Here is a 15,872-nt window from a genome sequence, read left to right on the forward strand (position 1 = left end):
ACCCCTTTGGCAGTCGAACGACCCTTTCCCAGGGGTCGCCTAAGACCATCCTGCATATCAGATATTTACATTACGATTCATAACAGTAGCAACATTACAGTTATGAAGTAGCAACGAAAATAATTTTATGGTTGGGTCACAGCATGAGGAACTGTATTTAAAGGGCCAGAAGGTTGAGAACCACTGGATAGATAAAGAACGATGATAGATTAAATTTTAATATAGTTCATTTAACACCAAGCAAGTTTTTTTTTGTTTTTTTTGTTTTTTAATGTTTAGAAGGCAGTTTAGCACAGAAAGAGAACTTTCATGGAGTATACTGATTCTGACCTGGTGGTCTTACATGCGTTACGTCACTTTATATTCTTTCCCCAAGACACTGTATTTGACCTTCTGTTCCCCAGAAGAGCGTCTCTACTTCAAAATGTGGAGCCCATGAGCCATAAACAGAAAGTCAGGCCCTGGCTGGTTTGGCTCAGTAGATAGAGTGTCGGCCTGCAGACTGAGGAGTCCCAGGTTCTATTCTGGTCAAGGGCACATGCCTGGAATGCGGGCTCATCCCCAATAAGGGGCGTGCAGGAGGCAGCCTAACAATGATTCTATATCATCATTGATGTTTCTATCTCTCTCTCCCTCTCCCTTCCTCTCTGAAATCAATAAAAATATATTTTTAAAAAAGAAAGTCAGAAATCTTGAGTTTTATGTCTGACTCTGGGTTTCACAGTGATTTGGAGTGATGGCCTTATTTTATAAATGTCTTTTCCTAGTGCAATTTCCTTGAATTAAAGTGTCACCCTTTGCTTATGAAAGAATCTGAACTGTGACCTGGGAGCCACTGCAATCCACCCAGTGAATTATCTATAATAATAAAAGGGTAATACGCTAATTAGACTGGACATCCTTCCGGACGAAGCCGGGGCTGCGAGGGAAGCTGGGTCCCGGGTGCCAGAAAGAAGCCGGTGCTGGCAGCCGGGGGAAGGAAGGCCTACTCTTGCACGAATTTCGTGCGTTGGGCCTCTAGTAATTGTATGTTTACATTGCCCCATCTCTTTTACTAGGCCAAAAGTAGTCCCTGGGTAATCTTCTTGGTTATAATCCCACTGCCTAGAACATAATCTTGCACCTAATAGCCACTCAATAAACATAGGAATGAATGAATAACTCTACCCCTTTTCCCCAAGATCTAGTTAAATTCAACTAAAGAAATTTTATTGAGTGCATACCACATGACCTCAAACACTGCTGGATACTAGAGCTAGAAAGGAAAAAGACCACTCCCACCATTATTTCAGCCTACTTTAAAAAAAATTGTTTCAGTAGAGAATAGCAATCATTATGGAAGATGAATGCAGATCTGCAGATCACAAAAAGGAGGTTTCTCCTCTTGCATAAAGAGATCAAGACTTCCCACATTGATAAAATAAGGGAAATGGATGAAGGTATTCCAGGCTGGGAAGACAATGAGAGAAAATGCATAGAGGCCAGAAACTGTAAACTATTGTACACATAAAAGCAAGCAGGGTAAAGTTGGTAGAGAAGGCTAGAGAGGGAAAGTACAAGGACCAAATTAAGGTGAGCCTTGTTGGCTACAATGGAGACATTAGATCTAACTCTGGATATATTAGTAGCATAAAAGTGACTGAGCAAATTCTTCTCTCAGGAGAGTGCATTGAGGACCAAACATCAGACATGAAGAAATAGTAAACGCCTATATGAGGACTCTATTACTAAGCAGATCCTATTGTGAGGGTAATGACATGTTGCATGGGAAGTAGTGGTTTTACCTGAAATGGAGAGAGAAAGAAACTTGCCATGATTGATGTACCATATGAGGATCAAACCGCAAAATCACTAACTTGCTGACTGTCCAACTGAGTGAAATTGGGTTGCTTATTTTCCTAAGAATTCCAAGTTTTGTATATATGTGTGTTTTTGTGGGACTGCTTCGTAAACTGAACAATTTTCTTTGGGAAGAGAGTTGTTATAGTTACCATTAGAGTCACATTCTGTGGGGTTTTGGTGGCTCGCTAATCTGAATTAGAATTGTCCACTCACCAGCCCAATGTAAGACCACCCAGGTGACCTTCCGTGGTTTGCACTAAATTTTAGCAATAGGCTATTGAAGATAGCTAATGGGAGATTATATGTCACCAATCCAAGTGTTTCACAATGTGGCTTGGGATCCAAAAGAAATAAACTTGAGGCTTCATTATTTTCAGAGATTTTATAAGAATCATCAAGAGAATTGAATATTTTTTATGTATTTTATGTTCATTTTAACCTTTCCAAGCAAATTAAAGAATAAGAACACACACACACACCTATATGAGGAATGGGAAATGGGGAGGGATGACAGAAGAGATACTGAGGAGATAAAATTATCAAGACTTAGTGAGTGATAGGTGCCAAAGAAAATGATACAAAGACGTTTCCAAGTTTTTGGATAAAGTGACTAACTCCAATACCTCTGGTGAAATCCAAGCAAATTAAAGACTGGGAACCCTCTCTAGCTTCTCACTAAGGGTATATAGTACATGCTATAAAGATATTTATGGTATGTACTAGATAGCTCTTTAAAAAGAACATTTAATGTGCTGTCAAAGAAAGTTGCAACATTATGTATACAGTATATGAATATAGTTATTGAAGATAGATAGATAGATAGATAGATAGATAGATAGATAGATAGAATATCTGGTAGAATATATAAGTAACTGGTAATGGGGTTGTCTTTAGGAAAAGGAGCTGAGTGGCTAAAATAAGACCTATTTTTTTCTATATATCACTTTGTATTTTTTATTTTTGTACAATACAAATGTATTATTTATTCAAAAAATAAATGGGTACATTTTATTAATCAAGTTAAAATGGCATTTGATAATTTATAAATTACTGGTTTATCTGGCACATTGTAGTGATGAAATTTAATTTCCCCTATATGAATATTTAAGTTTTAAACCTTTTTTACTGTGGTAAGATATACATAACATGACATTTACCGCTGTGATCATTTCTAAGTATACAGTTTAATAGCATTGAGCACATTCACATTTTTTTGGTGCCCCATCACCACCATTCATCTCCCGAACTTTGTCACCTCCAAAACTGAAACTGTACTCATTAAACAACCGCTCCTCCCCTCTCCACCCAACCTCTGGCAACCACCATTCTGCTTTCTGTCTGTATGAATTTGACTGTTCTAGGTACCTCTTACAATATTTGTCCTTTTTAGCTTTTTTTTTTCACTTAGCATAATGCCTTCAAGGTTCATTCATGTTGTAGCATGTCAGAATTTCCTTCCTTTTGAAGCTGAATAACATTCCATTGTATGTTTATGCCACATTTTGTTTATAAATTTTAAGTCTTTATGCTTTGTCTCTCAAATTATATTGTAAACTTCACAAGAATAGACATTCCATATTGTTAATGCTTTTTAGCCCATAATATAATATTAAATGTTTTATAAATGTTTGGTGCTAGACAAACAAATTGGTATATACTATTAAAAATGCAAGTGAATCTAGAAAATAATAGTAAAAGTTAACTTTTTTGAGAACTTATAAAATGTGTCAGTAGCTATATTAAGCCCTCTATGTGAATTCTCAAATGTATTCATCATAATTATTCTCTTATCTGATGAGTTAGGAGTCCTATTGTTATTCTGTCATTATCCTTTTTTTTTTTACTGAGTCATAGGCAGTCTGAGTTCATTTAAATCATTTTAAATCATTTTTTATTTTTCAATTACAGTTGATATACAATATTATATTAGTTTCAGGTGTACACCTCAGTGATTAGACAGTATATAACTTATTAAGTGATCATCCTGATAACTCTTGTAGCCATCGGACACTATACAAAGTTATTAGAATATTACTGACTATAGTCCCTGTGCTGTACTTTACATCCCCGTGACTTTTTGGTAATAACCTATTTGTACTTCTTAATCGTTTCACCTTACTCACCCATCCCCCACCCTCCTCCCATCTGGCAGCCTTCAAAATGTTATCTCTATCTATAAGTCCGTTTCTGTCCTGCTTGTTCATTTATTTTGTTTTTTAGATTTAATTGTTGATAGATGTGTGTTCATTGTAATTTTATTGTTCATAATTTTCATGTCATGCTGGTTTGGTGGTGATGAACTCCTTTCGCTTTTCCTTGTCTGTGAAGCTCTTCATCTGACCAATTCTAAATGAGAACTTTGCTGGATAGAGTAATCTTGGTTGTAGGTTCTTTTCATCGCTTTGAATATTTATTGCCAGTCCTTTCTGGCCTGAAAAGTTTCTGTTGAGAAACCAGCTGATTGTCTTATGGGAGCTCTCTTGTAGGTAACTGCTTTTCTCTTGCTGCTTTTTAGATTTTGTCTTTGTCTTTAATGTTTTGCATTTTAATTATGATATGTCTTGGTGTGGGCCTCTTTGGCTTCATCTTGTGTGGGACTCTCTGTGCTTCCTAGACTTGTATGTCTACTTCCTTCACCAGTTTAGGGAAGTTTTCTGTCATTATTCTTTCAAATACTAGTAGGTTTTCAATTTCTTGCTTTCTCTCTTCCCTTCTGGCACATCCGTGATGTGAATGTTGGTATGCTTGAAGTTGTCCCAGAGGCTCCTTACACTATCTTCATTTTTTGGATTCTTTTTTCTTCTTGCTGTTCTGATTGGGTGACTTTTTCTTCCTTATATTCCAAATTGCTGATTTGATTCTCAGCTTTATCTACTCTACTGTTTATTCCCTGTAAATTATTCTTCATTTCAGTTAGTGTACCCTTCGTTACTGACTGGTTCTTTTTTTATGGTTTCCATGTCCTTTTTTATACTATTGATGTTTTCACTAAGTTCACTGAGCATCCTATAACCAGTGTTCTGAACTCTGCATCTAGTAGATTGATTGTCTCCATTTGTTAAGTTCTTTTTCTAGAGTTTTCTTCTGTTCTTTCATTTGAGTCATGTTTTTTTGTCTTGTCATTTTAGTTCTTTTTCTAGAGTTTTCTTCTGAGTCATGTTTCTTTCATTTGAGTCATGTTTTTTTGTCTTGTCATTTTGACAGCCTGCCTCTGTTTGTTTCTATGTATTAGGCAAAGCTGCTATGTCTCCCAGACTTGGTAGAGTGGCCTAATGTAGTAGGTGTTCTGTAAGGTCCAGTGGCACAGCCTTCCCAATCACCCAAGCTGGGCACTTCAGGTGCGCCCTACCTGTGTGGGCTGTGTATACCCTCCTATTGTAGTTAAGCCATGATTGCTTTTGGCACATCAATGGGAGGGATTTATCACCAGCCGATCTGCTACAGACACTGGCAGAGACCACCAGCCACCATGAAGGATCAGCTGGTCAGGGACCCATCCTATGCAGCAGGACTTACTTCAGTGGGGTTCTGGTGCCCGCTGAGTCTGCCACTTGAGTGTGTAACTTGTGGAAGTGGTTGGGTGGGGCATCGATGTTGTCTGAAGCTGTACACCAGATACACTGGCTCTGGGACCTCCTGGGAGGTGCAGACCAAGGTCAGCTGCCACCTGTGTTCTGCCCAGCGCCAACGGGCATGAGCTACAAAGTGATCTGCAGATGACTGCTACTGGTGCTGGGCTTGGAGCTACCCAAGCTGCAAACCAAGGCTGCTGCTAGTGCCAGGCCTGGGGCCATTTAGCAAGAGGTACAGGACTTTATGAGACCAGATGCTGCTTGTTTTAGAGATTTTAGGAAAATCTGAAGCATAAGCCAAGACAGGCCATGCATATGGAAAAGCCACTAGAAACAGCTTGGGTTGGCCTGCAAGTTGGGTGGGGTGAATTCTCAGGGAATCATCTGGGCAGAGTGAACAGTGTGTACCACATTGATGGAAACTCAGATATGGTGCCCACCTGCAGACTCTGGGGGAAGGGCTCAGAAAAGGAGTAATGGCCTCTGCCAGCACTTTTGTCTAGCAGAAAGTTGCCCTCACCCCCCCACACACAGCTCTTGCCCTGATACTAGACAATTCAGTTCCTCCCTGTATGTCCTTGGATCCTATTATTTATTTTTAATATACTTTATTGATTTTTTTACAGAGAGGAAGGGAGAGGGATAGAGAGTTAGAAACATCGATGAGAGAGAAACATCGATCAGCTGCCTCCTGCACACCCTTTACTGGGAATGTGCCTGCAACCATGGTACATGCCCTTGACCGGAATCAAACCTGGGACCCTTCAGTCCGCAGGCCAACGCTCTATCTACTGAGCCAAACCAGTCAGAGCTCCTTGGATCCTTTTAAACTGCTGCCCCAGCACTGGAGCTCAGAGAGAGTGAGTCTGAGTAAGTCCGTTAGTAGGCCTTTTAAGAGGAACTGCCTGGGACTCCAGAAGCCCTCTATATTCCTCAGCCATAATTCCCACTGGTTTTTAAAGCCAGAAGTTATGGGGACTTTTATTCGAGGCAATGGAACCCTGAACTGGAGGGCCTGGTGTGGAGCTGAGACCTTCCTTTCTCCTAATGGAGGACCTCCACAGCTGAGCCAACCCTCCCAATCTTTATCCACGACATGTGGATGTGGGACCAGCCCATTCGGCATCTCCGCCTGTCCTACCAGTATTGATGTGGCTTCTTCTTTAGTTCCCTAGGACGTCTATTCAGCTAGATTTCAGCTGGTTCTGAATGATGGGGGCTCTGTAGTTTAGTTGTAATTTTGATGTGGTTGTGGGAGGATATGAGTACATTTATCTATATTGCCATCTTGACCAGAAGTAGTTCAGGGTTGTTTTTTGTTTGTTTGTTTTTATCTTTTTTTAAATAATTCTATAGGAATACTTCAGAAGAAAGAAACTGCATGCTTTCATTGAAAGTATGAAAGGGAATTGAAGATAAAGAAAATGCAGAATAAAATCTATAAGCTTTCAGAGTAATTGACTCATTGTTTTATGTTAAACTTTACAATGAAAATTGAAGAGAAATTGTAGACAATAATGAAGTTAGAGAATTCTTACTATCTCAGCCACTGACCAAAAACAAAAGAATAAAATATGAAAAGTATAAACATTTAGGAACATATATTTTAGATTTAGCATATTATGACCTGAGCAATTAGCAAAGTGCTTATAAATTTGTACCAATCAGTATCTTTTTATGAGAAATAAGTTAGGCAATTCACTTAAAAAATGATAAGAAGTATACATGGAATTTTCTGTATAGAATATTAGGGAAGTTTAGTGGGATCAAATTTAAAATGGATTAATCTATTTCTTATATAAGAAATAAAAGTGTAAATAATAAGTGTTCTCAATTTTTAAAGTTCAACAAGTCACCATGTATTATGCAGATATAACATTATTTATGTTAGCTTACCATTGCATGTGACAGAAAGCTAATTGTATTTTCTCAAGCAAAAGGATGAGGGGGCATATGATAGTTAATGCTAGACCTCAGGACTTTGATTGGGAATGATGAATTTAGTGTCAGAGTAAATTCCCAAGCTGGGCACCATACAACTAAAGCAGTTTTTTAGAAATATTTTTTAGGTATTGATTTTTATAAAGTATTGAAGCTAAGGAAATAACTTAGGATATTATCACAGTACTCTAAATCTGAAGCCAAGAAAGAAGATGGGTGACCAAAGAGATAGGGGAAAAGGAAGGGATACAAGAACTATGTCAAAAGAAAATTTGCCCTAAATAGGTGAAAGCTTCAATGCAGAGGATAGAAAGGAAGGATACTGATGTTCTTAATAAATTGGAAAAAAAATCTTATAAAAATATGAAGTGCAATAAGTTAACCGTCTGTTGCCTTGGAACTAATACTACATTTTCTTTATGGAATCTGACCACTAGGGGTCAGAGTGCTGTACTTCTAATATCAGCTATACAATTCTACAAATTTACACTAATTGGTTTGGCTCAATTCTATAATTAATTTCATGTTTTACTCCTCCCACTCTCAGTATAAGTGGTTTGGGGATTGTGCCTGTGGCCCAAGCTATAGTAATGAGAGTCCCTCATTCCTTTGCCACAGTGCAACCCCCATCAGGCCAGAGTGAATTCTGGGCTTACTCAACCTAAAGAATCTGTGCTGGAGCTTCTGGGACTACCATGTGGAGAACACCTGCCGGAGACCCAAGCCATTTCAAAGGAAGATCAAGTTGAGCAAAAATGAAAGAAATCAGTAAGTTCTTAAGACAGCTGTAAGTCCCCTACATCCAGTATGCCTGGATCTAGATTTACTTCTGAGCTGTTCAGTTTTGTAACAAGTAAATTCCCTCCCCCCCGACCCCCATTTTATACCTTAAGCTAATTTGAGTGGTTTTGTTTCACTTGTCACCAAAATAGTCCTGGCTAAACTTCTTATTTTTACACATTGTCTTGACTTTTAAACAAATAATTTGTATCTGTTATCTAACTACCTGGTTGCTCATAAGTATCTGTGGGAAAGAGACATATGATGTTTTCTCTGTCCTTCAGTAATATATCAATCAAATAATAAACTTTTGAGTCATATCATAACGTATTTTTAAGTGTATACAGTGTACCAAGGACTGTATTAAAGCTCAGAAAAAGACTAATATCTCTGCCCTCTTAAGAATTTATATGCTAGCAATAAGCAGATATATAATATTGTTTATATTTTTAAGTGAATACAGTGTACCAAGGACTGTATTAATGCTCAGAAAAAAGACTAATATCTATGCCCTCTTAAGAGTTTATATGCTAGCAATAAGCAGATATATAATATTGTTTATAGAGATCAACAATATACAATATATATGATACAAGTAAAAATTCTATTTTGCATTCAAAGATGATAAAAAATGGCCAAAAATTGCAGCAGATTAAGAAGAACCAAGATAAGGGCTTGTAATTTGTAAAGATAGTGGTCACTCACTGGGAGAAAGACCTTTAAGCAAAAGCTTGAAAAAGAGAAGGAGGTTAGCTAAGTAATGTGTGGGGCAAGAAAGGAAATTCAGGGAAAAGGGAACAGCCAGTAGAAAGGCTCTAAGGGAGGAGCAGCTTGGCATGGTCAAGAGAAAGCAGGAAGATCAAAGTGGTTGGAATGGAATGAGTAATAAGAAAGGAGGTCAGATATTAACAAAACCAGATTGTATATGGCTCCTGGGCCATAGTCAGAACTTTAGCCTTTACTCTGAAAGAAATGGGAGCCAATGGAGTGTTACTAGAAGAGGAATGGATCAAGAAGTTCAGTTAAAAAGCTTTTGTAATAATCCAGGCAAGCACTTATGGTATCCTGGACTAGTGAGGTTACAGTAGAGGTGATAAGAAATGGTTAGATTTTGGATGTATTTAAAGACACTCATAAAATTTCCTGTAGAATGTATTTAAGATATGAGGAGGGGGAAAAAAAGAGAAATGAAGGGTAATTTCAAAGATTTTGGCCTGGATACAAGAAGAATGAAATTGCCATCAGTGGAGATGGAGTAGATTGATAAAAGAGAGATAAAGAATTTGGGTATTTTTTTTTACTTTTTATTTTTTTTTAAATAATGTTAGATTTTTTTTTAAGTTTAAGAAATGTTACAGTTAACTCGTGTGTAACTTTCACCCAGCTCCTTCAGATGATAACATTTTACAAAACCAAAGTATAATTATAAACCAGGAAATTAACATTGATATGATGCTACTAACTGTCCCAATCTAGGACAGTTTCTCCTTCTTTCTTTGTCTTTCATTTGACATTTTTAAAGAAATACGGATCAGTTATTTTATAAAATTTCCCTCAATTGAGTTGGCCATGGTTATAAATTTTTGGCTATACTACTACAGAAGTGATGCCATTATATCAAGGAGGCACGTGATGTTGATATGTCTCATTACCATTGATGTACTTGGAACACTGTCTCTCCAAGGTAAAGTTATGATTTTTCTGTTTGTTATTAGTGAGTGTCTTGTGGGACGATACTTTGAGATTATATAAGTATCTTGTTTCTCAGCATGTATTTACCCACTAATTTTGGCACCTATTAATGACGCTTGTAGGCAACAATAATTACTGTGCTGTTTGCCAAACAGTAATTTTCTCATTTCTATTATTTCTTCTACCTTATTATTAGACTAGAGGCCCATTGCAGGAAGATTCCTGCAAGTATTATTAGATGAGCTGTCCCTTCTCATCATTTATTTATCTGTCCAGTAATTTATGTTATTATGGATATTTATTTTATTCTCCTGCATCTGGAGCAAAGCAGAGAAGGGAGTGAAACCCACTGAGGTGGGCTTCGCTCCCACTCCCAGCCACTCCGGGTGGGTTTCCCCTCCCGCCTCCCGCCTCCACAGCCTTGGCTCCGTTCCTGTCTCCACCACCTCTACTTAGCTCCCTTCTATAGCGCTTCACTTCCATGTTGTCTTCAGTCTTCGCTCCCAGCTGGTATATGCAAATTAACCACCATCTTTGTTGGCGGTTAATTTGCATATCATGCTGATTAGCCAATGGGAGGCATAGCGAAGGTATGGTCAATTACCATGTTTGTCTATTATTAGGTAGGATGAGCTGTCCCTTCTCATCATTTATTTATCCAGTAATTTATGTTATTATGGATATTTATTTTATTCTGTGGCTTATATTTCACTAGTACATGATTTTGATGTTCACATTATCCCAGATTTGGTCATTGACCTTCAGGTTTGCTTCTGTGTTCTTTTGACGTGTCTCCCCCCACCCACTTCCTTTTATTTATTTATTTATTTTTATTTATTTATTTGTATTTAGCACTTTCTTATTTTCTGGAACCACAAGATGCTCCTGGCTCATCTTATATTTTCTCTGTTCCATGCCTGGAATCAGCCAGTTCTCCAAGGAGTTATGGTTCCTTTTAGTGGGAAATGGTATTTAGAAAACAAGATATGAGCACTAGATGTGCTCATTGCTACTGGGTGTCCTTGCTTCAGGAACTCAGTTTTAAACCTGTTAAACTGAGATGTCTAGTTAAACTTGATAATGTTGCACATTATCCCAAATTAACATACGATGGGATTGTTAATTTGGCAGCTAGATTTTATGAATCTAAAGTTTAGCTGGAGAGTTGGGGATGAAGATATAAATTTGTGAGTCATTGGCATAAAGGTGATATATAAAGCCAAAACACTAGATGAAATTAGTTCTGGAATGAATATAAATAGTGAAGAGGACAAAAGACTGGGGCCTACGGTACTCCAATATCAAGATGAAGGAGAGAGGAAGAGCTGGCAAATGAAACTGAGAAGAAGCAACCAGTAAGGTAGGAAAAAGAGTAAGAATGTGGTATCCCAAATGCCAAATGCTAAAAGTATATCACAGAGGAGAGAGTGATCAATTGTGTCAAATTATGCTTACAGGTCAAGTAAAATGAAGTCTGAGAATTAATCATTGGATTGAGCAACTTGAAAGAGTTCTTTTGGAGGAGTGGTGTGAGTAAAAGTTGAATGAAGTTGGTTAGGGTGAAGAAGGGACAAGAACTGGAGATAGCACATACATACAGACAACTCTTTGAAGATTTACTGCAAAGAGTAGCAGAGATATGGGACTATAGCAATGGAGAATGTGGTTCAAAAATATGGAATATTTTTAAAGATAGAAACAAGAGCATGTTTATATTATAAATAAGAACACAATCCCTTGGAGATGGGGAAATTGTCGATAAAGTACAGAGGAAACTATTAAAGTGATATTCCTGAGAAAGGACAGTGACTATTTTCTAAGCATTATATCACAGTGTCTGAGATGTAAATATTTGGAGAATAAATCAAGGTTGTCCACCTAGTTTAAAAACTCAAGTACATTTGGCTGATATTTTAAAAATCAAATGTAAAGAAATGTTAGTTTTTTTAAACTAGAGCTTTCTAATAAGACATTAGCAGTGACTATCAAGAGTCAACTAAAATATTATACTGGAAATATATTTCACTGGCAAGTATCAGAATATGATCACTGACAGGGAGGTGTGCAAAAATCCTTTTTATCTTTTGTCTTTTTTAACCATAGAACACTAGTGGCTTTTGATTTTTTTTTAAAAAAAAAAAAGAAGAAAGAAAGCATTTATTAAATGCTCTCTATTAGCCTCATCTCTCATTGGCTTCTTTCCAAACATTTTCTTACAAGTGATAAATCTGTGGGAGAAATTTAGACATTTGCAATTCCACTGAGAGCAAATTTCTTTGAGAGTGAGTAGTGGAAATAACAAAGGCCTGAGAGGGCTTTAGTCAGAAACTCTGTCAGAGAAAAGAACAATCCTTGCAGGCTGATTTCATGAGAATATACTTTCTGAAGCTACAGAGAAACCAGGTTACACTACAACAGGTAGGAGGGGAGGAAGGTATTCAGTTTTGGCTTATTTAATTCATTTGGTTATTCCAGATTTCCCAAAGACCATCTTTGGGGTTGTTGCCCATTCAATAGGAGAGTAAGAGCAGAGCCCAAAGGAAAAAGCAACTAGGACAAAATAAAGAAAACAAAACTTTTTATCCTTATTCTTTGTTGTGTTGTTATGTTTACCTTCTATAATTTCTCAGTAAATGATTTATATGAGGCAGAAAAAAATGTATAGTATAAAGGCACTCAGTGAATAATTATAGCATTTTCTAAGCATATATTTAACTATGTTACATATCAATATGGGTAGAATTCATATCCTAAATGAATTTGCCCAAAGCAAAACTGTACTCCCTGACGTTCATTTGTTTTTACATAATTATGATATATTACTAAACAAATGACACACATAAGTTTATTTCATTGACTGTTGATTACCTTGGCTAATGGAAGAAAACAATGGTGTGGTTAATCCAAAATAATCTAAAGTCATTTATATTTGACTTTGGAAAAATATTGTTCGGTATTTAACAAGGAATGAGGATATTTTTAACATTCTAAGGTGTTTTTTATAAACTTCAAATAAAGCAATGAAAACATATTGAGTGTAAACTTATTCATTCTGGCCTTGCAATAGATGGTAATTAACCACCAGAAAGTTTCTCAGCTTCCTTATCTATCATTTAGCAACTATTTCAGGTAGTCATTGTTTTTCATTACCTAGAAGAATCTACTCTAATTTTATGTGGTTCAGGTTGCCATGGACTACTTCAGCCTCTACATGTGAGCATCTAACTAAGACCAGTTCAATCAGAACCTAGTATTCCTCTGACCACAGTACTGGATTTCATGAGTTACATATAACTTGGGGAAGCCCCATTGTCATATCCTATCCTACTGGCAACAACTCTGGGTCCTCAGCTGCCATTTCTGTGAAATATGACCATGCCCTTACCAGTGGTCGGCAAACCGTGGCTCGCGAGCCACATGTGGCTCTTTGGCCCCTTGAGTGTGGCTCTTCCACAAAATACCACGTGCGGGTGCGCACGTACAGCCTTTGTGTGACTGTAGGAGAAAAGAAAGCTGTTCTAGATAAAGAGAATGAGAGAAAAAAGAAGCAGTCAGACAGAGAGGAGCAGAAAGAAAAATGAGGAGGGAAGTCCCATTCTGGTCCCTTAGAGGCCAAGCTACATTCTTAACCTTGGTTTTCTGAGGGTACAAATTTGGATCTTCATGCTAATTTCTTTCGTTGAAGCTAGCTCCAATTGGTTTCTCATTATCAATCAAGAAACTTTACCAATTCTGCAGCCCCTAAAGGTAGTAGCAGAGAAGAGAGATGAATATAATGATCCAGGGTTGGAAATTTGTGGGACAGATAAAGTAGAAAGACAAGAGGGGAAGGAAATTAAAGGTACCAGTGAGAACAAAGTTGAAGTAGCTGAAATGAGGGTCAAATTAAAGAAAGAGAAACCAAAATGGGATAAGCCCAACTAGAACTAGGGAAAGAGCTGAGGGGCTGGAGGGCAGGATTAGATGAGTTTGCTACTCTGTGGGAGTCAGGAATTGAGAGGAAGGATGTGGCCTGAGAGAGAGATATCAAAGATAGAAGAGTCCAAAGTTGTAACAAGCTCTAGGATGTGGCCAGGAGAGAGGGCTGTTGAAAGGAAGTAAGAGTTGGAGTGGAGATTAAGGAACTCTGACACTAAGAAATGGAATGGATAATTTACCTAGGAAAGTGGCAGAAGGTAGGTAGAAAAGAACCAAGTGACACGTGAACCCAGTGTCAAAAGCCCAGTGGTGTATATGTTGTTAGAAATACAGGAATTGCAAGAATCAAAGTTATATTGGAGGTTTTTGTTCTCCAGTGTCAATATGAGAAACTGAGGGGATGAAATATTGTATTAAAGGTCCTAACGTCTTCAAATATAGAATTAATTGATATTTATAATAAATTAAATGAGGTAGAGGAACTCTATAGTACATACAAATGTTCTCTAGGCCATCAGTTATGCTAAAAACAGAAATAAATAACAAAAATATGAAACATAAAAACCTAATTACATGAAAACAATTTTAATTCTTCTAAATAATAGACTTATCACGGAGACTTATCAAGGATAAAATTAAGAACATAATAAAAGTCTATTAAAATAATGAAGTACTTCTCAGAAACCTTGAAATGCAGGAAAACTCATCTTAGAAGAAAATATATGCTCATAAATCATTTTACTACTAATTGACAATTAATTAAATAAACATTCAATTTCAGATCGTAGAAAAGAAAAATTTTAAATCCTGAGTGAAAATACACTAAAAACGTAATAAAGCTAATTAGAAATTTAAAATACACTTGAAAATTACATCAAAAGCTGCTTTCTAAAGAGACTAATATAATGAACAAATGCCACATATAACACAGTAAAAAAAACAGTAAATAGGAAAAAGAATGCAGATACAGTAAGCAAATCAAAATGAATATAAAATTATAGAGAAAATATTATAAAAGAATTTTTAATAGAAATCAGGCAATGTTTATAAAAATTATTTTTAAAGATACTTGAAAACAATCCTCCGAAATCTTTCAGCTAGTATATAGTTACACTTTGGTACATGCCCACAATGAAATATTATTCAGCAAGAAAAACAAACAAACTCTTTAACACATGTGAAAACGCGCTGCATGAAAAATATCAGACTTAAATGCCTACAATGTCCATTTGTACGACATTGTGGAAAAGGTAAAACTATGTGGGCAGCCCTAACCAGTTTGGCTCAGTGGCTGGAGCGTCGGCCTGCGGACTAAAGGGTCCCAGGTTCAATTCCAGTCAAGGGCATGTACCTTGGTTGCGGGCACATCCCCAGTAGGGGGTGTGCAGGAGGCAGCTGATCGATGTTTCTCTCTCATCGATATTTCTAACTCTCTATCCCTCTCCCTTCCTCTCTGTAAAAAATCAATAAAATATATTTTTTTAAAAAACTATGGGGGCAGAAAACAGACTATTAATTGACAGGAACAGGGTGGGGAAGGCTGTCTATAGTGGGACATGAGGGAACATTTTTGGTGTTAAAATGTTCTGTATTTTGATTGTGGTGGCTGTTACACGATTCTGTGCATTTATCAAAACTCAGAACTGTGCATTAGAGGTGAATTTTATTCTATGTATATTGTACCTCAATAAACCTGGCTTTTAAAAAGTAATAATTGCCCTACCCAGTGTATCTCAGTGATTAGAGCGTCAGGCCAAGCACCAAAGGGTCATGGGTTCGATTCCCAGTCAAGGGCACGTACCTGGGTTGCAGCCCTAGTCAGGGCACATGCGGGAAGCAACCAAATGATGTGTATCTCTCACATCAATCTTCCTTTCTCTTTCTCTCTCCCCCTTCCTCCCTTCCCTCCCCTCCCTCCCTTTCCTCTCTTCTGCTCTCTGTAAGTATCAATGGAAAAAATATCCTCATGTGAGGATTATAAAAAAAGACTTAAGTTGTGAAACCATAAAAATTATAGAAGAAAACATAGGCAGTAAAATCTCACATAGCAGAATTTTCACCAATATATCTCCTAGGGCAAAAGAAACAAAGGAAAAAATAAATGGGACTACATCAAAAAAAAAAAAG

General features: G+C 37.1%; 1 long non-coding RNA gene across 1 annotated transcript in view; it reads left to right on the forward strand.

Annotated features, from left to right (window-relative positions):
* LOC102260010 overlaps positions 1-15,872 on the forward strand; it is a 77,013-nt gene that overhangs the window by 4,406 nt on the left and 56,735 nt on the right. Inside the window, exon 2 of the long non-coding RNA XR_313806.2 lies at positions 7,974-8,123. This is a non-coding gene — a long non-coding RNA (uncharacterized LOC102260010). The remainder of the gene's footprint in view (positions 1-7,973; positions 8,124-15,872) is intronic.

Source organism: Myotis brandtii, unplaced genomic scaffold (assembly GCF_000412655.1).
Source record: "Myotis brandtii unplaced genomic scaffold, ASM41265v1 scaffold311, whole genome shotgun sequence".
NCBI lineage: Eukaryota > Metazoa > Chordata > Mammalia > Chiroptera > Vespertilionidae > Myotis > Myotis brandtii.